Below are 20,642 nucleotides of genomic sequence, written 5' to 3'. Positions count from 1 at the left end.
GGGCTACTCATTCCATCCATAGTGTCCTTTTTTGGACACAAATTATGATTCTTGCCTTTGTGTCCCCGAAGCAGAACAAGGCCAGTCACTCTCACACTTTCAATGGTCCTAAATCAAGTTCAAATAGGTACTCATCCGCCCCCAAACGGCTTTGAAGTGACTATACTCGCACCAGCTTGTATTGATGGCATGCAGCACATGCATTTTCACTCGTTTGCGTCAAATCCTTGTATGGTCACACCATAGCCAGCTTTTTCTTTTTTCTACCGGTGAAGAAAAGCATTCCCTTTTCCCAAGCTCTTTCAATACCTGCTGCAGCAAAACATTCATTCAGGCGCTTCCTTCTTGGTATCTGCGCAACGGTGAGGAATCAAAGTAGGAGCTTTGGTGAAAAGGGCATAAGGCCTGTTCTTTTAGTTTGGCGCGCTACGCTCAACTAATTGACAGACATCTTTCCCTCATCGCCCAAATACAGAATTGGTTAAATGGATGCTCGAGCCAGCCAGGAGTCGAACCTGGAATCTTCTGATCCGTAGTCAGACGCGTTATCCATTGCGCCACTGGCCCAAGGTGTTTGCTGTTTGCCATGTCACTGACCCAGGACACTCGCTCGGAGCGAAAGAAGTGATAGGGAAACAGCAGACAGTGGTCATCCTCTTTCACAGGTTTACTAACCGAGACTATATATCTAAAGGCTCTTTTTAAACAGAGACGAGGGGGAGTAACTCTGCGTATGGCACTGGTCGCGTATAGCGTATACGCACGGCGCGCAACGTCCCTTGTCTGCACATAGGGACAACGAAAAATGTGCCGTGACCCGGATTCGAACCGGGGTTGCTGCGACCACAACGCAGAGTACTAACCACTATACGATCACGGCTCGCCACTTCTCGCTGGACGCACGAGAGGTGGTGGCCACGGGTGTTCTGTCCTGTGCTGTGCCACATGAATAAACTGCGAACGTAAGTTCCCAGCCTCTCTCCCTTTGTCTAAGCCGTCCCAATTTCCAAGCAAGCCATTTTCCACCTTGTTTTCTCTGCCATATTTCAAGGGGCGTCACTTTTTTATTTGGTTATGACAAGATTGGTGAGCGTTTTACAAGAATGGCGCGGAAGGGCTACTCATTCCCTGCATAGTGTCCTTTTTTGGACACAAATTATGATTCTTGCCTTTGTGTCCCCGAAGCAGAACAAGGCCAGTCACTCTCACACTTTCAATGGTCCTAAATCAAGTTCAAATAGGTACTCATCCGCCCCCAAACGGCTTTGAAGTGACTATACTCGCACCAGCTTGAATTGATGGCATGCAGCACATGCATTTTCACTCGTTTGCGTCAAATCCTTGTATGGTCACACCATAGCCAGCTTTTTCTTTTTTCTACCGGTGAAGAAAAGCATTCCCTTTTCCCAAGCTCTTTCAATTCCTGCTGCAGCAAGACGTTCGTGCAGGCGCTTCCTTTTGGTATCTGCGCAACGGTGAGGAATCAAAGTAGGAGCTTTGGTGAAAAGGGCATAAGGCCTGTTCTTTTAGTTTGGCGCGCTACGCTCAACTACTTGACAGACATCTTTCCCTCATCGGCCAAATACAGAATTGGTTAAATGGATGCTCGAGCCAGCCAGGAGTCGAACCTGGAATCTTCTGATCCGTAGTCAGACGCGTTATCCATTGCGCCACTGGCCCAAGGTGTTTGCTGTTTGCCATGTCACTGACCCAGGACACTCGCTCGGAGCGAAAGAAGTGATAGGGAAACAGCAGACAGTGGTCATCCTCTTTCACAGGTTTACTAACCGAGACTATATATCTAAATGCTCTTTTTAAACAGAGACGAGGGGGAGTAACTGCGCATGGCACTGGTCGCGTATAGCGTATACGCACGGCGCGCAACGTCCCTTGTCTGCACATAGGGACAACGAAAAATGTGCCGTGACCCGGATTCGAACCGGGGTTGCTGCGACCACAACGCAGAGTACTAACCACTATACGATCACGGCTCGCCACTACTCGCTGGACGCACGAGAGGTGGTGGCCACGGGTGTTCTGTCCTGTGCTGTGCCACATGAATAAACTGCGAACGTAAGTTCCCAGCCTCTCTCCCTTTGTCTAAGCCGTCCCAATTTCCAAGCAAGCCATTTTCCACCTTGTTTTCTCTGCCATATTTCAAGGGGCGTCACTTTTTTATTTGGTTATGACAAGATTGCTGAGCGTTTTACAAGAATGGCGCGGAAGGGCTACTCATTCTCTGCATAGTGTCCTTTTTCGGACACAAATTATGATTCTTGCCTTTGTGTCCCCGAAGCAGAACAAGGCCAGTCACTCTCACACTTTCAATGGTCCTAAATCAAGTTCAAATAGGTACTCATCCGCCCCCAAACGGCTTTGAAGTGACTATACTCGCACCAGCTTGTATTGATGGCATGCAGCACATGCATTTTCACTCGTTTGCGTCAAATCCTTGTATGGTCACACCATAGCCAGCTTTTTCTTTTTTCTACCGGTGAAGAAAAGCATTCCCTTTTCCCAAGCTCTTTCAATACCTGCTGCAGCAAAACATTCATTCAGGCGCTTCCTTCTTGGTATCTGCGCAACGGTGAGGAATCAAAGTAGGAGCTTTGGTGAAAAGGGCATAAGGCCTGTTCTTTTAGTTTGGCGCGCTACGCTCAACTAATTGACAGACATCTTTCCCTCATCGCCCAAATACAGAATTGGTTAAATGGATGCTCGAGCCAGCCAGGAGTCGAACCTGGAATCTTCTGATCCGTAGTCAGACGCGTTATCCATTGCGCCACTGGCCCAAGGTGTTTGCTGTTTGCCATGTCACTGACCCAGGACACTCGCTCGGAGCGAAAGAAGTGATAGGGAAACAGCAGACAGTGGTCATCCTCTTTCACAGGTTTACTAACCGAGACTATATATCTAAAGGCTCTTTTTAAACAGAGACGAGGGGGAGTAACTCTGCGTATGGCACTGGTCGCGTATAGCGTATACGCACGGCGCGCAACGTCCCTTGTCTGCACATAGGGACAACGAAAAATGTGCCGTGACCCGGATTCGAACCGGGGTTGCTGCGACCACAACGCAGAGTACTAACCACTATACGATCACGGCTCGCCACTTCTCGCTGGACGCACGAGAGGTGGTGGCCACGGGTGTTCTGTCCTGTGCTGTGCCACATGAATAAACTGCGAACGTAAGTTCCCAGCCTCTCTCCCTTTGTCTAAGCCGTCCCAATTTCCAAGCAAGCCATTTTCCACCTTGTTTTCTCTGCCATATTTCAAGGGGCGTCACTTTTTTATTTGGTTATGACAAGATTGGTGAGCGTTTTACAAGAATGGCGCGGAAGGGCTACTCATTCCCTGCATAGTGTCCTTTTTTGGACACAAATTATGATTCTTGCCTTTGTGTCCCCGAAGCAGAACAAGGCCAGTCACTCTCACACTTTCAATGGTCCTAAATCAAGTTCAAATAGGTACTCATCCGCCCCCAAACGGCTTTGAAGTGACTATACTCGCACCAGCTTGAATTGATGGCATGCAGCACATGCATTTTCACTCGTTTGCGTCAAATCCTTGTATGGTCACACCATAGCCAGCTTTTTCTTTTTTCTACCGGTGAAGAAAAGCATTCCCTTTTCCCAAGCTCTTTCAATTCCTGCTGCAGCAAGACGTTCGTGCAGGCGCTTCCTTTTGGTATCTGCGCAACGGTGAGGAATCAAAGTAGGAGCTTTGGTGAAAAGGGCATAAGGCCTGTTCTTTTAGTTTGGCGCGCTACGCTCAACTACTTGACAGACATCTTTCCCTCATCGGCCAAATACAGAATTGGTTAAATGGATGCTCGAGCCAGCCAGGAGTCGAACCTGGAATCTTCTGATCCGTAGTCAGACGCGTTATCCATTGCGCCACTGGCCCAAGGTGTTTGCTGTTTGCCATGTCACTGACCCAGGACACTCGCTCGGAGCGAAAGAAGTGATAGGGAAACAGCAGACAGTGGTCATCCTCTTTCACAGGTTTACTAACCGAGACTATATATCTAAATGCTCTTTTTAAACAGAGACGAGGGGGAGTAACTGCGCATGGCACTGGTCGCGTATAGCGTATACGCACGGCGCGCAACGTCCCTTGTCTGCACATAGGGACAACGAAAAATGTGCCGTGACCCGGATTCGAACCGGGGTTGCTGCGACCACAACGCAGAGTACTAACCACTATACGATCACGGCTCGCCACTACTCGCTGGACGCACGAGAGGTGGTGGCCACGGGTGTTCTGTCCTGTGCTGTGCCACATGAATAAACTGCGAACGTAAGTTCCCAGCCTCTCTCCCTTTGTCTAAGCCGTCCCAATTTCCAAGCAAGCCATTTTCCACCTTGTTTTCTCTGCCATATTTCAAGGGGCGTCACTTTTTTATTTGGTTATGACAAGATTGCTGAGCGTTTTACAAGAATGGCGCGGAAGGGCTACTCATTCTCTGCATAGTGTCCTTTTTCGGACACAAATTATGATTCTTGCCTTTGTGTCCCCGAAGCAGAACAAGGCCAGTCACTCTCACACTTTCAATGGTCCTAAATCAAGTTCAAATAGGTACTCATCCGCCCCCAAACGGCTTTGAAGTGACTATACTCGCACCAGCTTGTATTGATGGCATGCAGCACATGCATTTTCACTCGTTTGCGTCAAATCCTTGTATGGTCACACCATAGCCAGCTTTTTCTTTTTTCTACCGGTGAAGAAAAGCATTCCCTTTTCCCAAGCTCTTTCAATACCTGCTGCAGCAAAACATTCATTCAGGCGCTTCCTTCTTGGTATCTGCGCAACGGTGAGGAATCAAAGTAGGAGCTTTGGTGAAAAGGGCATAAGGCCTGTTCTTTTAGTTTGGCGCGCTACGCTCAACTAATTGACAGACATCTTTCCCTCATCGCCCAAATACAGAATTGGTTAAATGGATGCTCGAGCCAGCCAGGAGTCGAACCTGGAATCTTCTGATCCGTAGTCAGACGCATTATCCATTGCGCCACTGGCCCAAGGTGTTTGCTGCTTGCCATGTCACCGACCCAGGACACTCGCTCGGAGCGAAAGAAGTGACGGGGAAACAGCAGACAGTGGTCTTCCTCTTTCACAGGTTTACTAACCGAGACTATATATCTAAACGCTCTTTTTAAACAGAGACGAAGGGGAGTAACTCTGCGCATGGCACTGGTCGCGTATAGCGTATACGCACGGCACGCAACGTCCCTTGTCTGCACATAGGGACAACGAAAAATGTGCCGTGACCCGGATTCGAACCGGGGTTGCTGCGACCACAACGCAGAGTACTAACCACTATACGATCACGGCTCGCCACTACTCGCTGGACGCACGAGAGGTGGTGGCCACGGGTGTTCTGTCCTGTGCTGTGCCACATGAATAAACTGCGAACGTAAGTTCCCAGCCTCTCTCCCTTTGTCTAAGCCGTCCCAATTTCCAAGCAAGCCATTTTCCACCTTGTTTTCTCTGCCATATTTCAAGGGGCGTCACTTTTTTATTTGGTTATGACAAGATTGTTGAGCGTTTTACAAGAATGGCGCGGAAGGGCTACTCATTCTCTGCATAGTGTCCTTTTTCGGACACAAATTATGATTCTTGCCTTTGTGTCCCCGAAGCAGAACAAGGCCAGTCACTCTCACACTTTCAATGGTCCTAAATCAAGTTCAAATAGGTACTCATCCGCCCCCAAACGGCTTTGAAGTGACTATACTCGCACCAGCTTGTATTGATGGCATGCAGCACATGCATTTTCACTCGTTTGCGTCAAATCCTTGTATGGTCACACCATAGCCAGCTTTTTCTTTTTTCTACCGGTGAAGAAAAGCATTCCCTTTTCCCAAGCTCTTTCAATACCTGCTGCAGCAAAACATTCATTCAGGCGCTTCCTTCTTGGTATCTGCGCAACGGTGAGGAATCAAAGTAGGAGCTTTGGTGAAAAGGGCATAAGGCCTGTTCTTTTAGTTTGGCGCGCTACGCTCAACTAATTGACAGACATCTTTCCCTCATCGCCCAAATACAGAATTGGTTAAATGGATGCTCGAGCCAGCCAGGAGTCGAACCTGGAATCTTCTGATCCGTAGTCAGACGCATTATCCATTGCGCCACTGGCCCAAGGTGTTTGCTGCTTGCCATGTCACCGACCCAGGACACTCGCTCGGAGCGAAAGAAGTGACGGGGAAACAGCAGACAGTGGTCTTCCTCTTTCACAGGTTTACTAACCGAGACTATATATCTAAACGCTCTTTTTAAACAGAGACGAAGGGGAGTAACTCTGCGCATGGCACTGGTCGCGTATAGCGTATACGCACGGCACGCAACGTCCCTTGTCTGCACATAGGGACAACGAAAAATGTGCCGTGACCCGGATTCGAACCGGGGTTGCTGCGACCACAACGCAGAGTACTAACCACTATACGATCACGGCTCGCCACTACTCGCTGGACGCACGAGAGGTGGTGGCCACGGGTGTTCTGTCCTGTGCTGTGCCACATGAATAAACTGCGAACGTAAGTTCCCAGCCTCTCTCCCTTTGTCTAAGCCGTCCCAATTTCCAAGCAAGCCATTTTCCACCTTGTTTTCTCTGCCATATTTCAAGGGGCGTCACTTTTTTATTTGGTTATGACAAGATTGTTGAGCGTTTTACAAGAATGGCGCGGAGGGGCTACTCATTCTCTGCATAGTGTCCTTTTTCGGACACAAATTATGATTCTTGCCTTTGTGTCCCCGAAGCAGAACAAGGCCAGTCACTCTCACACTTTCAATGGTCCTAAATCAAGTTCAAATAGGTACTCATCCGCCCCCAAACGGCTTTGAAGTGACTATACTCGCACCAGCTTGTATTGATGGCATGCAGCACATGCATTTTCACTCGTTTGCGTCAAATCCTTGTATGGTCACACCATAGCCAGCTTTTTCTTTTTTCTACCGGTGAAGAAAAGCATTCCCTTTTCCCAAGCTCTTTCAATACCTGCTGCAGCAAAACATTCATTCAGGCGCTTCCTTCTTGGTATCTGCGCAACGGTGAGGAATCAAAGTAGGAGCTTTGGTGAAAAGGGCATAAGGCCTGTTCTTTTAGTTTGGCGCGCTACGCTCAACTAATTGACAGACATCTTTCCCTCATCGCCCAAATACAGAATTGGTTAAATGGATGCTCGAGCCAGCCAGGAGTCGAACCTGGAATCTTCTGATCCGTAGTCAGACGCATTATCCATTGCGCCACTGGCCCAAGGTGTTTGCTGCTTGCCATGTCACCGACCCAGGACACTCGCTCGGAGCGAAAGAAGTGACGGGGAAACAGCAGACAGTGGTCTTCCTCTTTCACAGGTTTACTAACCGAGACTATATATCTAAACGCTCTTTTTAAACAGAGAGGGGGGGAGTAGCTCTGCGTATGTCACTGGTCGCGTATACGCGCGGCGTGCAACGTCCCTTGTCTGCACATAGGGACAACGAAAAATGTGCCGTGACACGGATTCGAACCGGGGTTGCTGCGACCACAACGCAGAGTACTAACCACTATACGATCACGGCTCGCCACTTCTCGCTGGACGCACGAGAGGTGGTGGCCACGGGTGTTCTGTCCTGTGCTGTGCCACATGAATAAACTGCGAACGTAAGTTCCCAGCCTCTCTCCCTTTGTCTAAGCCGTCCCAATTTCCAAACAAGCCATTTTCCACCTTGTTTTCTCTGACACATTTCAAGGGGCGTCACTTTTTTATTTGGTTATGACAAGATTGTTGAGCGTTTTACAAGAATGGCGCGGAAGGGCTACTCATTCCATCCATAGTGTCCTTTTTTGGACACAAATTATGATTCTTGCCTTTGTGTCCCCGAAGCAGAACAAGGCCAGTCACTCTCACACTTTCAATGGTCCTAAATCAAGTTCAAATAGGTACTCATCCGCCCCCAAACGGCTTTGAAGTGACTATACTCGCACCAGCTTGTATTGATGGCATGCAGCACATGCATTTTCACTCGTTTGCGTCAAATCCTTGTATGGTCACACCATAGCCAGCTTTTTCTTTTTTCTACCGGTGAAGAAAAGCATTCCCTTTTCCCAAGCTCTTTCAATACCTGCTGCAGCAAAACATTAATTCAGGCGCTTCCTTCTTGGTATCTGCGCAACGGTGAGGAATCAAAGTAGGAGCTTTGGTGAAAAGGGCATAAGGCCTGTTCTTTTAGTTTGGCGCGCTACGCTCAACTAATTGACAGACATCTTTCCCTCATCGCCCAAATACAGAATTGGTTAAATGGATGCTCGAGCCAGCCAGGAGTCGAACCTGGAATCTTCTGATCCGTAGTCAGACGCTTTATCCATTGCGCCACTGGCCCAAGGTGTTTGCTGTTTGCCATGTCACTGACCCAGGACACTCGCTCGGAGCGAAAGAAGTGATAGGGAAACAGCAGACAGTGGTCATCCTCTTTCACAGGTTTACTAACCGAGACTATATATCTAAAGGCTCTTTTTAAACAGAGACGAGGGGGAGTAACTCTGCGTATGGCACTGGTCGCGTATAGCGTATACGCACGGCGCGCAACGTCCCTTGTCTGCACATAGGGACAACGAAAAATGTGCCGTGACCCGGATTCGAACCGGGGTTGCTGCGACCACAACGCAGAGTACTAACCACTATACGATCACGGCTCGCCACTTCTCGCTGGACGCACGAGAGGTGGTGGCCACGGGTGTTCTGTCCTGTGCTGTGCCACATGAATAAACTGCGAACGTAAGTTCCCAGCCTCTCTCCCTTTGTCTAAGCCGTCCCAATTTCCAAGCAAGCCATTTTCCACCTTGTTTTCTCTGCCATATTTCAAGGGGCGTCACTTTTTTATTTGGTTATGACAAGATTGTTGAGCGTTTTACAAGAATGGCGCGGAAGGGCTACTCATTCCCTGCATAGTGTCCTTTTTCGGACACAAATTATGATTCTTGCCTTTGTGTCCCCGAAGCAGAACAAGGTCAGTCACTCTCACACTTTCAATGGTCCTAAATCAAATTCAAATAGGTACTCATCCGCCCCCAAACGGCTTTGAAGTGACTATACTCGAACCAGCTTGAATTGATGGCATGCAGCACATGCATTTTCACTCGTTTGCGTAAAATCCTTGTATGGTCACACCATAGCCAGCTTTTTCTTTTTTCTACCGGTGAAGAAAAGCATTCCCTTTTCCCAAGCTCTTTCAATACCTGCTGCAGCAAGACGTTCATGCAGGCGCTTCCTTTTGGTATCTGCGCAACGGTGAGGAATCAAAGTAGGAGCTTTGGTGAAAAGGGCATAAGGCCTGTTCTTTTAGTTTGGCGCGCTACGCTCAACTACTTGACAGACATCTTTCCCTCATCGGCCAAATACAGAATTGGTTAAATGGATGCTCGAGCCAGCCAGGAGTCGAACCTGGAATCTTCTGATCCGTAGTCAGACGCGTTATCCATTGCGCCACTGGCCCAAGGTGTTTGCTGTTTGCCATGTCACTGACCCAGGACACTCGCTCGGAGCGAAAGAAGTGATAGGGAAACAGCAGACAGTGGTCATCCTCTTTCACAGGTTTACTAACCGAGACTATATATCTAAAGGCTCTTTTTAAACAGAGACGAGGGGGAGTAACTCTGCGTATGGCACTGGTCGCGTATAGCGTATACGCACGGCGCGCAACGTCCCTTGTCTGCACATAGGGACAACGAAAAATGTGCCGTGACCGGGATTCGAACCGGGGTTGCTGCGACCACAACGCAGAGTACTAACCACTATACGATCACGGCTCGCCACTTCTCGCTGGACGCACGAGAGGTGGTGGCCACGGGTGTTCTGTCCTGTGCTGTGCCACATGAATAAACTGCGAACGTAAGTTCCCAGCCTCTCTCCCTTTGTCTAAGCCGTCCCAATTTCCAAGCAAGCCATTTTCCACCTTGTTTTCTCTGCCATATTTCAAGGGGCGTCACTTTTTTATTTGGTTATGACAAGATTGTTGAGCGTTTTACAAGAATGGCGCGGAAGGGCTACTCATTCCCTGCATAGTGTCCTTTTTCGGACACAAATTATGATTCTTGCCTTTGTGTCCCCGAAGCAGAACAAGGTCAGTCACTCTCACACTTTCAATGGTCCTAAATCAAATTCAAATAGGTACTCATCCGCCCCCAAACGGCTTTGAAGTGACTATACTCGCACCAGCTTGAATTGATGGCATGCAGCACATGCATTTTCACTCGTTTGCGTAAAATCCTTGTATGGTCACACCATAGCCAGCTTTTTCTTTTTTCTACCGGTGAAGAAAAGCATTCCCTTTTCCCAAGCTCTTTCAATACCTGCTGCAGCAAGACGTTCATGCAGGCGCTTCCTTTTGGTATCTGCGCAACGGTGAGGAATCAAAGTAGGAGCTTTGGTGAAAAGGGCATAAGGCCTGTTCTTTTAGTTTGGCGCGCTACGCTCAACTACTTGACAGACATCTTTCCCTCATCGGCCAAATACAGAATTGGTTAAATGGATGCTCGAGCCAGCCAGGAGTCGAACCTGGAATCTTCTGATCCGTAGTCAGACGCGTTATCCATTGCGCCACTGGCCCAAGGTGTTTGCTGTTTGCCATGTCACTGACCCAGGACACTCGCTCGGAGCGAAAGAAGTGATAGGGAAACAGCAGACAGTGGTCATCCTCTTTCACAGGTTTACTAACCGAGACTATATATCTAAATACTCTTTTTAAACAGAGACGAGGGGGAGTAACTCTGCGCATGGCACTGGTCGCGTATAGCGTATACGCACGGCGCGCAACGTCCCTTGTCTGCACATAGGGACAACGAAAAATGTGCCGTGACACGGATTCGAACCGGGGTTGCTGCGACCACAACGCAGAGTACTAACCACTATACGATCACGAATCGCCACTTCTCGCTGGACACACGAGAGGTGGTGGCCACGGGTGTTCTGACCTGTGCTGTGCCACGTGAATAAACTGCGAACGTAAGTTCCCAGCCTCTCTCCCTTTGTCTAAGCCGTCCCAATTTCCAAACAAGCCATTTTCCACCTTGTTTTCTCTGCCACATTTCAAGGGGCGTCACTTTTTTATTTGGTTATGACAAGATTGTTGAGCGTTTTACAAGAATGGCGCGGAAGGGCTACTCATTCCCTGCATAGTGTCCTTTTTTGGACACAAATTATGATTCTTGCCTTTGTGTCCCCGAAGCAGAACAAGGCCAGTCACTCTCACACTTTCAATGGTCCTAAATCAAGTTCAAATAGGTACTCATCCGCCCCCAAACGGCTTTGAAGTGACTATACTCGCACCAGCTTGTATTGATGGCATGCAGCACATGCATTTTCACTCGTTTGCGTCAAATCCTTGTATGGTCACACCATAGCCAGCTTTTTCTTTTTTCTACCGGTGAAGAAAAGCATTCCCTTTTCCCAAGCTCTTTCAATACCTGCTGCAGCAAAACATTCATTCAGGCGCTTCCTTCTTGGTATCTGCGCAACGGTGAGGAATCAAAGTAGGAGCTTTGGTGAAAAGGGCATAAGGCCTGTTCTTTTAGTTTGGCGCGCTACGCTCAACTAATTGACAGACATCTTTCCCTCATCGGCCAAATACAGAATTGGTTAAATGGATGCTCGAGCCAGCCAGGAGTCGAACCTGGAATCTTCTGATCCGTAGTCAGACGCGTTATCCATTGCGCCACTGGCCCAAGGTGTTTGCTGTTTGCCATGTCACTGACCCAGGACACTCGCTCGGAGCGAAAGAAGTGATAGGGAAACAGCAGACAGTGGTCATCCTCTTTCACAGGTTTACTAACCGAGACTATATATCTAAAGGCTCTTTTTAAACAGAGACGAGGGGGAGTAACTCTGCGCATGGCACTGGTCGCGTATAGCGTATACGCACGGCGCGCAACGTCCCTTGTCTGCACATAGGGACAACGAAAAATGTGCCGTGACCGGGATTCGAACCGGGGTTGCTGCGACCACAACGCAGAGTACTAACCACTATACGATCACGGCTCGCCACTTCTCGCTGGACGCACGAGAGGTGGTGGCCACGGGTGTTCTGTCCTGTGCTGTGCCACATGAATAAACTGCGAACGTAAGTTCCCAGCCTCTCTCCCTTTGTCTAAGCCGTCCCAATTTCCAAGCAAGCCATTTTCCACCTTGTTTTCTCTGCCATATTTCAAGGGGCGTCACTTTTTTATTTGGTTATGACAAGATTGTTGAGCGTTTTACAAGAATGGCGCGGAAGGGCTACTCATTCCCTGCATAGTGTCCTTTTTCGGACACAAATTATGATTCTTGCCTTTGTGTCCCCGAAGCAGAACAAGGTCAGTCACTCTCACACTTTCAATGGTCCTAAATCAAATTCAAATAGGTACTCATCCGCCCCCAAACGGCTTTGAAGTGACTATACTCGCACCAGCTTGAATTGATGGCATGCAGCACATGCATTTTCACTCGTTTGCGTAAAATCCTTGTATGGTCACACCATAGCCAGCTTTTTCTTTTTTCTACCGGTGAAGAAAAGCATTCCCTTTTCCCAAGCTCTTTCAATACCTGCTGCAGCAAGACGTTCATGCAGGCGCTTCCTTTTGGTATCTGCGCAACGGTGAGGAATCAAAGTAGGAGCTTTGGTGAAAAGGGCATAAGGCCTGTTCTTTTAGTTTGGCGCGCTACGCTCAACTACTTGACAGACATCTTTCCCTCATCGGCCAAATACAGAATTGGTTAAATGGATGCTCGAGCCAGCCAGGAGTCGAACCTGGAATCTTCTGATCCGTAGTCAGACGCGTTATCCATTGCGCCACTGGCCCAAGGTGTTTGCTGTTTGCCATGTCACTGACCCAGGACACTCGCTCGGAGCGAAAGAAGTGATAGGGAAACAGCAGACAGTGGTCATCCTCTTTCACAGGTTTACTAACCGAGACTATATATCTAAATACTCTTTTTAAACAGAGACGAGGGGGAGTAACTCTGCGCATGGCACTGGTCGCGTATAGCGTATACGCACGGCGCGCAACGTCCCTTGTCTGCACATAGGGACAACGAAAAATGTGCCGTGACACGGATTCGAACCGGGGTTGCTGCGACCACAACGCAGAGTACTAACCACTATACGATCACGGCTCGCCACTTCTCGCTGGACACACGAGAGGTGGTGGCCACGGGTGTTCTGACCTGTGCTGTGCCACGTGAATAAACTGCGAACGTAAGTTCCCAGCCTCTCTCCCTTTGTCTAAGCCGTCCCAATTTCCAAACAAGCCATTTTCCACCTTGTTTTCTCTGCCACATTTCAAGGGGCGTCACTTTTTTATTTGGTTATGACAAGATTGTTGAGCGTTTTACAAGAATGGCGCGGAAGGGCTACTCATTCCCTGCATAGTGTCCTTTTTTGGACACAAATTATGATTCTTGCCTTTGTGTCCCCGAAGCAGAACAAGGCCAGTCACTCTCACACTTTCAATGGTCCTAAATCAAGTTCAAATAGGTACTCATCCGCCCCCAAACGGCTTTGAAGTGACTATACTCGCACCAGCTTGTATTGATGGCATGCAGCACATGCATTTTCACTCGTTTGCGTCAAATCCTTGTATGGTCACACCATAGCCAGCTTTTTCTTTTTTCTACCGGTGAAGAAAAGCATTCCCTTTTCCCAAGCTCTTTCAATACCTGCTGCAGCAAAACATTCATTCAGGCGCTTCCTTCTTGGTATCTGCGCAACGGTGAGGAATCAAAGTAGGAGCTTTGGTGAAAAGGGCATAAGGCCTGTTCTTTTAGTTTGGCGCGCTACGCTCAACTAATTGACAGACATCTTTCCCTCATCGGCCAAATACAGAATTGGTTAAATGGATGCTCGAGCCAGCCAGGAGTCGAACCTGGAATCTTCTGATCCGTAGTCAGACGCGTTATCCATTGCGCCACTGGCCCAAGGTGTTTGCTGTTTGCCATGTCACTGACCCAGGACACTCGCTCGGAGCGAAAGAAGTGATAGGGAAACAGCAGACAGTGGTCATCCTCTTTCACAGGTTTACTAACCGAGACTATATATCTAAAGGCTCTTTTTAAACAGAGACGAGGGGGAGTAACTCTGCGCATGGCACTGGTCGCGTATAGCGTATACGCACGGCGCGCAACGTCCCTTGTCTGCACATAGGGACAACGAAAAATGTGCCGTGACCCGGATTCGAACCGGGGTTGCTGCGACCACAACGCAGAGTACTAACCACTATACGATCACGGCTCGCCACTTCTCGCTGGACGCACGAGAGGTGGTGGCCACGGGTGTTCTGTCCTGTGCTGTGCCACATGAATAAACTGCGAACGTAAGTTCCCAGCCTCTCTCCCTTTGTCTAAGCCGTCCCAATTTCCAAGCAAGCCATTTTCCACCTTGTTTTCTCTGCCATATTTCAAGGGGCGTCACTTTTTTATTTGGTTATGACAAGATTGTTGAGCGTTTTACAAGAATGGCGCGGAAGGGCTACTCATTCCCTGCATAGTGTCCTTTTTCGGACACAAATTATGATTCTTGCCTTTGTGTCCCCGAAGCAGAACAAGGTCAGTCACTCTCACACTTTCAATGGTCCTAAATCAAATTCAAATAGGTACTCATCCGCCCCCAAACGGCTTTGAAGTGACTATACTCGCACCAGCTTGAATTGATGGCATGCAGCACATGCATTTTCACTCGTTTGCGTCAAATCCTTGTATGGTCACACCATAGCCAGCTTTTTCTTTTTTCTACCGGTGAAGAAAAGCATTCCCTTTTCCCAAGCTCTTTCAATACCTGCTGCAGCAAAACATTCATTCAGGCGCTTCCTTCTTGGTATCTGCGCAACGGTGAGGAATCAAAGTAGGAGCTTTGGTGAAAAGGGCATAAGGCCTGTTCTTTTAGTTTGGCGCGCTACGCTCAACTAATTGACAGACATCTTTCCCTCATCGGCCAAATACAGAATTGGTTAAATGGATGCTCGAGCCAGCCAGGAGTCGAACCTGGAATCTTCTGATCCGTAGTCAGACGCGTTATCCATTGCGCCACTGGCCCAAGGTGTTTGCTGTTTGCCATGTCACTGACCCAGGACACTCGCTCGGAGCGAAAGAAGTGATAGGGAAACAGCAGACAGTGGTCATCCTCTTTCACAGGTTTACTAACCGAGACTATATATCTAAAGGCTCTTTTTAAACAGAGACGAGGGGGAGTAACTCTGCGCATGGCACTGGTCGCGTATAGCGTATACGCACGGCGCGCAACGTCCCTTGTCTGCACATAGGGACAACGAAAAATGTGCCGTGACCCGGATTCGAACCGGGGTTGCTGCGACCACAACGCAGAGTACTAACCACTATACGATCACGGCTCGCCACTTCTCGCTGGACGCACGAGAGGTGGTGGCCACGGGTGTTCTGTCCTGTGCTGTGCCACATGAATAAACTGCGAACGTAAGTTCCCAGCCTCTCTCCCTTTGTCTAAGCCGTCCCAATTTCCAAGCAAGCCATTTTCCACCTTGTTTTCTCTGCCATATTTCAAGGGGCGTCACTTTTTTATTTGGTTATGACAAGATTGTTGAGCGTTTTACAAGAATGGCGCGGAAGGGCTACTCATTCCCTGCATAGTGTCCTTTTTCGGACACAAATTATGATTCTTGCCTTTGTGTCCCCGAAGCAGAACAAGGTCAGTCACTCTCACACTTTCAATGGTCCTAAATCAAATTCAAATAGGTACTCATCCGCCCCCAAACGGCTTTGAAGTGACTATACTCGCACCAGCTTGAATTGATGGCATGCAGCACATGCATTTTCACTCGTTTGCGTCAAATCCTTGTATGGTCACACCATAGCCAGCTTTTTCTTTTTTCTACCGGTGAAGAAAAGCATTCCCTTTTCCCAAGCTCTTTCAATTCCTGCTGCAGCAAGACGTTCGTGCAGGCGCTTCCTTTTGGTATCTGCGCAACGGTGAGGAATCAAAGTAGGAGCTTTGGTGAAAAGGGCATAAGGCCTGTTCTTTTAGTTTGGCGCGCTACGCTCAACTACTTGACAGACATCTTTCCCTCATCGGCCAAATACAGAATTGGTTAAATGGATGCTCGAGCCAGCCAGGAGTCGAACTTGGAATCTTCTGATCCGTAGTCAGACGCGTTATCCATTGCGCCACTGGCCCAAGGTGTTTGCTGTTTGCCATGTCACTGACCCAGGACACTCGCTCGGAGCGAAAGAAGTGATAGGGAAACAGCAGACAGTGGTCATCCTCTTTCACAGGTTTACTAACCGAGACTATATATCTAAATGCTCTTTTTAAACAGAGACGAGGGGGAGTAACTGCGCATGGCACTGGTCGCGTATAGCGTATACGCACGGCGCGCAACGTCCCTTGTCTGCACATAGGGACAACGAAAAATGTGCCGTGACACGGATTCGAACCGGGGTTGCTGCGACCACAACGCAGAGTACTAACCACTATACGATCACGGCTCGCCACTTCTCGCTGGACGCACGAGAGGTGGTGGCCACGGGTGTTCTGTCCTGTGCTGTGCCACATGAATAAACTGCGAACGTAAGTTCCCAGCCTCTCTCCGTTTGTCTAAGCCGTCCCAATTTCCAAACAAGCCATTTTCCACCTTGTTTTCTCTGCCACATTTCAAGGGGCGTCACTTTTTTATTTGGTTATGACAAGATTGTTGAGCGTTTTACAAGAATGGCGCGGAAGGGCTACTCATTCCATCCATAGTGTCCTTTTTTGGACACAAATTATGATTCTTGCCTTTGTGTCCCCGAAGCAGAACAAGGCCAGTCACTCTCACACTTTCAATGGTCCTAAATCAAGTTCAAATAGGTACTCATCCGCCCCCAAACGGCTTTGAAGTGACTATACTCGCACCAGCTTGTATTGATGGCATGCAGCACATGTATTTTCACTCGTTTGCGTCAAATCCTTGTATGGTCACACCATAGCCAGCTTTTTCTTTTTTCTACCGGTGAAGAAAAGCATTCCCTTTTCCCAAGCTCTTTCAATACCTGCTGCAGCAAAACATTCATTCAGGCGCTTCCTTCTTGGTATCTGCGCAACGGTGAGGAATCAAAGTAGGAGCTTTGGTGAAAAGGGCATAAGGCCTGTTCTTTTAGTTTGGCGCGCTACGCTCAACTACTTGACAGACATCTTTCCCTCATCGGCCAAATACAGAATTGGTTAAATGGATGCTCGAGCCAGCCAGGAGTCGAACCTGGAATCTTCTGATCCGTAGTCAGACGCGTTATCCATTGCGCCACTGGCCCAAGGTGTTTGCTGTTTGCCATGTCACTGACCCAGGACACTCGCTCGGAGCGAAAGAAGTGATAGGGAAACAGCAGACAGTGGTCATCCTCTTTCACAGGTTTACTAACCGAGACTATATATCTAAATGCTCTTTTTAAACAGAGACGAGGGGGAGTAACTGCGCATGGCACTGGTCGCGTATAGCGTATACGCACGGCGCGCAACGTCCCTTGTCTGCACATAGGGACAACGAAAAATGTGCCGTGACACGGATTCGAACCGGGGTTGCTGCGACCACAACGCAGAGTACTAACCACTATACGATCACGGCTCGCCACTTCTCGCTGGACGCACGAGAGGTGGTGGCCACGGGTGTTCTGTCCTGTGCTGTGCCACATGAATAAACTGCGAACGTAAGTTCCCAGCCTCTCTCCGTTTGTCTAAGCCGTCCCAATTTCCAAACAAGCCATTTTCCACCTTGTTTTCTCTGCCACATTTCAAGGGGCGTCACTTTTTTATTTGGTTATGACAAGATTGTTGAGCGTTTTACAAGAATGGCGCGGAAGGGCTACTCATTCCATCCATAGTGTCCTTTTTTGGACACAAATTATGATTCTTGCCTTTGTGTCCCCGAAGCAGAACAAGGCCAGTCACTCTCACACTTTCAATGGTCCTAAATCAAGTTCAAATAGGTACTCATCCGCCCCCAAACGGCTTTGAAGTGACTATACTCGCACCAGCTTGTATTGATGGCATGCAGCACATGTATTTTCACTCGTTTGCGTCAAATCCTTGTATGGTCACACCATAGCCAGCTTTTTCTTTTTTCTACCGGTGAAGAAAAGCATTCCCTTTTCCCAAGCTCTTTCAATACCTGCTGCAGCAAAACATTCATTCAGGCGCTTCCTTCTTGGTATCTGCGCAACGGTGAGGAATCAAAGTAGGAGCTTTGGTGAAAAGGGCATAAGGCCTGTTCTTTAAGTTTGTCGCGCTACGCTCAACTAATTGACAGACATCTTTCCCTCATCGCCCAAATACAGAATTGGTTAAATGGATGCTCGAGCCAGCCAGGAGTCGAACCTGGAATCTTCTGATCCGTAGTCAGAAGCATTATCCATTGCGCCACTGGCCCAAGGTGTTTGCTGCTTGCCATGTCACCGACCCAGGACACTCGCTCGGAGCGAAAGAAGTGACGGGGAAACAGCAGACAGTGGTCTTCCTCTTTCACAGGTTTACTAACCGAGACTATATATCTAAACGCTCTTTTTAAACAGAGAGGGGGGGAGTAGCTCTGCGTATGTCACAGGTCGCGTATACGCGCGGCGTGCAACGTCCCTTGTCTGCACATAGGGACAACGAAAAATGTGCCGTGACCCGGATTCGAACCGGGGTTGCTGGGACCACAACGCAGAGTACTAACCACTATACGATCACGGCTCGCCACTTCTCGCTGGACGCACGAGAGGTGGTGGCCACGGGTGTTCTGTCCTGTGCTGTGCCACATGAATAAACTGCGAACGTAAGTTTCCAGCCTCTCTCCCTTTGTCTAAGCCGTCCCAATTTCCAAACAAGCCATTTTCCACCTTGTTTTCTCTGCCACATTTCAAGGGGCGTCACTTTTTTATTTGGTTATGACAAGATTGTTGAGCGTTTTACAAGAATGGCGCGGAAGGGCTACTCATTCCATCCATAGTGTCCTTTTTTGGACACAAATTATGATTCTTGCCTTTGTGTCCCCGAAGCAGAACAAGGCCAGTCACTCTCACACTTTCAATGGTCCTAAATCAAGTTCAAATAGGTACTCATCCGCCCCCAAACGGCTTTGAAGTGACTATACTCGCACCAGCTTGTATTGATGGCATGCAGCACATGCATTTTCACTCGTTTGCGTCAAATCCTTGTATGGTCACACCATAGCCAGCTTTTTCTTTTTTCTACCGGTGAAAAAAAGCATTCCCTTTTCCCAAGCTCTTTCAATACCTGCTGCAGCAAAACATTCATTCAGGCGCTTCCTTCTTGGTATCTGCGCAACGGTGAGGAATCAAAGTAGGAGCTTTGGTGAAAGGGGCATAAGGCCTGTTCTTTTAGTTTGGCGCGCTACGCTCAACTACTTGACAGACATCTTTCCCTCATCGGCCAAATACAGAATTGGTTAAATGGATGCTCGAGCCAGCCAGGAGTCGAACCTGGAATCTTCTGATCCGTAGTCAGACGCGTTATCCATTGCGCCACTGGCCCAAGGTGTTTGCTGTTTGCCATGTCACTGACCCAGGACACTCGCTCGGAGCGAAAGAAGTGATAGGGAAACAGCAGACAGTGGTCATCCTCTTTCACAGGTTTACTAACCGAGACTATATATCTAAAGGCTCTTTTTAAACAGAGACGAGGGGGAGTAACTCTGCGTATGGCACTGGTCGCGTATAGCGTATACGCACGGCGCGCAACGTCCCTTGTCTGCACATAGAGACAACGAAAAATGTGCCGTGACCCGGATTCGAACCGGGGTTGCTGCGACCACAACGCAGAGTACTAACCACTATACGATCACGGCTCGCCACTTCTCGCTGGACGCACGAGAGGTGGTGGCCACGGGTGTTCTGTCCTGTGCTGTGCCACATGAATAAACTGCGAACGTAAGTTCCCAGCCTCTCTCCCTTTGTCTAAGCCGTCCCAATTTCCAAACAAGCCATTTTCCACCTTGTTTTCTCTGCCACATTTCAAGGGGCGTCACTTTTTTATTTGGTTATGACAAGATTGTTGAGCGTTTTACAAGAATGGCGCGGAAGGGCTACTCATTCCATCCATAGTGTCCTTTTTTGGACACAAATTATGATTCTTGCCTTTGTGTCCCCGAAGCAGAACAAGGCCAGTCACTCTCACACTTTCAATGGTCCTAAATCAAGTTCAAATAGGTACTCATCCGCCCCCAAACGGCTTTGAAGTGACTATACTCGCACCAGCTTGTATTGATGGCATGCAGCACATGCATTTTCACTCGTTTGCGTCAAATCCTTGTATGGTCACACCATAGCCAGCTTTTTCTTTTTTCTACCGGTGAAAAAAAGCATTCCCTTTTCCCAAGCTCTTTCAATACCTGCTGCAGCAAAACATTCATTCAGGCGCTTCCTTCTTGGTATCTGCGCAACGGTGAGGAATCAAAGTAGGAGCTTTGGTGAAAGGGGCATAAGGCCTGTTCTTTTAGTTTGGCGCGCTACGCTCAACTACTTGACAGACATCTTTCCCTCATCGGCCAAATACAGAATTGGTTAAATGGATGCTCGAGCCAGCCAGGAGTCGAACCTGGAATCTTCTGATCCGTAGTCAGACGCGTTATCCATTGCGCCACTGGCCCAAGGTGTTTGCTGTTTGCCATGTCACTGACCCAGGACACTCGCTCGGAGCGAA

The 20,642-nt window shown here is 48.6% G+C and overlaps 29 non-coding genes across 29 annotated transcripts; all 29 read right to left on the bottom strand.

Annotated features, from left to right (window-relative positions):
- Positions 1–494: 494 nt before the first annotated feature.
- On the bottom strand, positions 495–567 carry trnar-acg (transfer RNA arginine (anticodon ACG)). Its single transcript has one exon. It is a non-coding gene; the product is annotated as a tRNA-Arg (tRNA).
- A 241-nt stretch (positions 568–808) lies between these two features.
- trnah-gug (transfer RNA histidin (anticodon GUG)) lies at positions 809–880 on the bottom strand. Its single transcript has one exon. It is a non-coding gene; the product is annotated as a tRNA-His (tRNA).
- Positions 881–1,607: 727 nt separating this feature from the next.
- Positions 1,608–1,680, bottom strand: trnar-acg (transfer RNA arginine (anticodon ACG)). The gene has a single exon. It is a non-coding gene; the product is annotated as a tRNA-Arg (tRNA).
- Positions 1,681–1,919: 239 nt separating this feature from the next.
- On the bottom strand, positions 1,920–1,991 carry trnah-gug (transfer RNA histidin (anticodon GUG)). Its single transcript has one exon. It is a non-coding gene; the product is annotated as a tRNA-His (tRNA).
- A 728-nt stretch (positions 1,992–2,719) lies between these two features.
- On the bottom strand, positions 2,720–2,792 carry trnar-acg (transfer RNA arginine (anticodon ACG)). The gene has a single exon. It is a non-coding gene; the product is annotated as a tRNA-Arg (tRNA).
- A 241-nt stretch (positions 2,793–3,033) lies between these two features.
- trnah-gug (transfer RNA histidin (anticodon GUG)) lies at positions 3,034–3,105 on the bottom strand. The gene has a single exon. It is a non-coding gene; the product is annotated as a tRNA-His (tRNA).
- Positions 3,106–3,832: 727 nt separating this feature from the next.
- Positions 3,833–3,905, bottom strand: trnar-acg (transfer RNA arginine (anticodon ACG)). The gene has a single exon. It is a non-coding gene; the product is annotated as a tRNA-Arg (tRNA).
- Positions 3,906–4,144: 239 nt separating this feature from the next.
- On the bottom strand, positions 4,145–4,216 carry trnah-gug (transfer RNA histidin (anticodon GUG)). The gene has a single exon. It is a non-coding gene; the product is annotated as a tRNA-His (tRNA).
- Positions 4,217–4,944: 728 nt separating this feature from the next.
- trnar-acg (transfer RNA arginine (anticodon ACG)) lies at positions 4,945–5,017 on the bottom strand. The gene has a single exon. It is a non-coding gene; the product is annotated as a tRNA-Arg (tRNA).
- Positions 5,018–5,258: 241 nt separating this feature from the next.
- On the bottom strand, positions 5,259–5,330 carry trnah-gug (transfer RNA histidin (anticodon GUG)). Its single transcript has one exon. It is a non-coding gene; the product is annotated as a tRNA-His (tRNA).
- A 728-nt stretch (positions 5,331–6,058) lies between these two features.
- trnar-acg (transfer RNA arginine (anticodon ACG)) lies at positions 6,059–6,131 on the bottom strand. The gene has a single exon. It is a non-coding gene; the product is annotated as a tRNA-Arg (tRNA).
- Positions 6,132–6,372: 241 nt separating this feature from the next.
- On the bottom strand, positions 6,373–6,444 carry trnah-gug (transfer RNA histidin (anticodon GUG)). The gene has a single exon. It is a non-coding gene; the product is annotated as a tRNA-His (tRNA).
- Positions 6,445–7,172: 728 nt separating this feature from the next.
- trnar-acg (transfer RNA arginine (anticodon ACG)) lies at positions 7,173–7,245 on the bottom strand. Its single transcript has one exon. It is a non-coding gene; the product is annotated as a tRNA-Arg (tRNA).
- A 1,033-nt stretch (positions 7,246–8,278) lies between these two features.
- Positions 8,279–8,351, bottom strand: trnar-acg (transfer RNA arginine (anticodon ACG)). The gene has a single exon. It is a non-coding gene; the product is annotated as a tRNA-Arg (tRNA).
- Positions 8,352–8,592: 241 nt separating this feature from the next.
- trnah-gug (transfer RNA histidin (anticodon GUG)) lies at positions 8,593–8,664 on the bottom strand. The gene has a single exon. It is a non-coding gene; the product is annotated as a tRNA-His (tRNA).
- A 727-nt stretch (positions 8,665–9,391) lies between these two features.
- Positions 9,392–9,464, bottom strand: trnar-acg (transfer RNA arginine (anticodon ACG)). The gene has a single exon. It is a non-coding gene; the product is annotated as a tRNA-Arg (tRNA).
- A 1,040-nt stretch (positions 9,465–10,504) lies between these two features.
- trnar-acg (transfer RNA arginine (anticodon ACG)) lies at positions 10,505–10,577 on the bottom strand. The gene has a single exon. It is a non-coding gene; the product is annotated as a tRNA-Arg (tRNA).
- A 1,041-nt stretch (positions 10,578–11,618) lies between these two features.
- trnar-acg (transfer RNA arginine (anticodon ACG)) lies at positions 11,619–11,691 on the bottom strand. The gene has a single exon. It is a non-coding gene; the product is annotated as a tRNA-Arg (tRNA).
- Positions 11,692–12,731: 1,040 nt separating this feature from the next.
- trnar-acg (transfer RNA arginine (anticodon ACG)) lies at positions 12,732–12,804 on the bottom strand. Its single transcript has one exon. It is a non-coding gene; the product is annotated as a tRNA-Arg (tRNA).
- A 1,041-nt stretch (positions 12,805–13,845) lies between these two features.
- On the bottom strand, positions 13,846–13,918 carry trnar-acg (transfer RNA arginine (anticodon ACG)). Its single transcript has one exon. It is a non-coding gene; the product is annotated as a tRNA-Arg (tRNA).
- A 241-nt stretch (positions 13,919–14,159) lies between these two features.
- trnah-gug (transfer RNA histidin (anticodon GUG)) lies at positions 14,160–14,231 on the bottom strand. The gene has a single exon. It is a non-coding gene; the product is annotated as a tRNA-His (tRNA).
- Positions 14,232–14,959: 728 nt separating this feature from the next.
- On the bottom strand, positions 14,960–15,032 carry trnar-acg (transfer RNA arginine (anticodon ACG)). The gene has a single exon. It is a non-coding gene; the product is annotated as a tRNA-Arg (tRNA).
- Positions 15,033–15,273: 241 nt separating this feature from the next.
- Positions 15,274–15,345, bottom strand: trnah-gug (transfer RNA histidin (anticodon GUG)). The gene has a single exon. It is a non-coding gene; the product is annotated as a tRNA-His (tRNA).
- A 727-nt stretch (positions 15,346–16,072) lies between these two features.
- Positions 16,073–16,145, bottom strand: trnar-acg (transfer RNA arginine (anticodon ACG)). Its single transcript has one exon. It is a non-coding gene; the product is annotated as a tRNA-Arg (tRNA).
- A 1,039-nt stretch (positions 16,146–17,184) lies between these two features.
- trnar-acg (transfer RNA arginine (anticodon ACG)) lies at positions 17,185–17,257 on the bottom strand. Its single transcript has one exon. It is a non-coding gene; the product is annotated as a tRNA-Arg (tRNA).
- A 1,039-nt stretch (positions 17,258–18,296) lies between these two features.
- trnar-acg (transfer RNA arginine (anticodon ACG)) lies at positions 18,297–18,369 on the bottom strand. Its single transcript has one exon. It is a non-coding gene; the product is annotated as a tRNA-Arg (tRNA).
- Positions 18,370–19,402: 1,033 nt separating this feature from the next.
- On the bottom strand, positions 19,403–19,475 carry trnar-acg (transfer RNA arginine (anticodon ACG)). Its single transcript has one exon. It is a non-coding gene; the product is annotated as a tRNA-Arg (tRNA).
- Positions 19,476–19,716: 241 nt separating this feature from the next.
- trnah-gug (transfer RNA histidin (anticodon GUG)) lies at positions 19,717–19,788 on the bottom strand. Its single transcript has one exon. It is a non-coding gene; the product is annotated as a tRNA-His (tRNA).
- Positions 19,789–20,516: 728 nt separating this feature from the next.
- Positions 20,517–20,589, bottom strand: trnar-acg (transfer RNA arginine (anticodon ACG)). The gene has a single exon. It is a non-coding gene; the product is annotated as a tRNA-Arg (tRNA).
- Positions 20,590–20,642: the final 53 nt, after the last annotated feature.

Source organism: Osmerus eperlanus, chromosome 19 (assembly GCF_963692335.1).
Source record: "Osmerus eperlanus chromosome 19, fOsmEpe2.1, whole genome shotgun sequence".
NCBI lineage: Eukaryota > Metazoa > Chordata > Actinopteri > Osmeriformes > Osmeridae > Osmerus > Osmerus eperlanus.
Note: the sequence above shows the minus strand (reverse complement) of the source record. Positions and strands in the feature narration are given on the sequence as shown.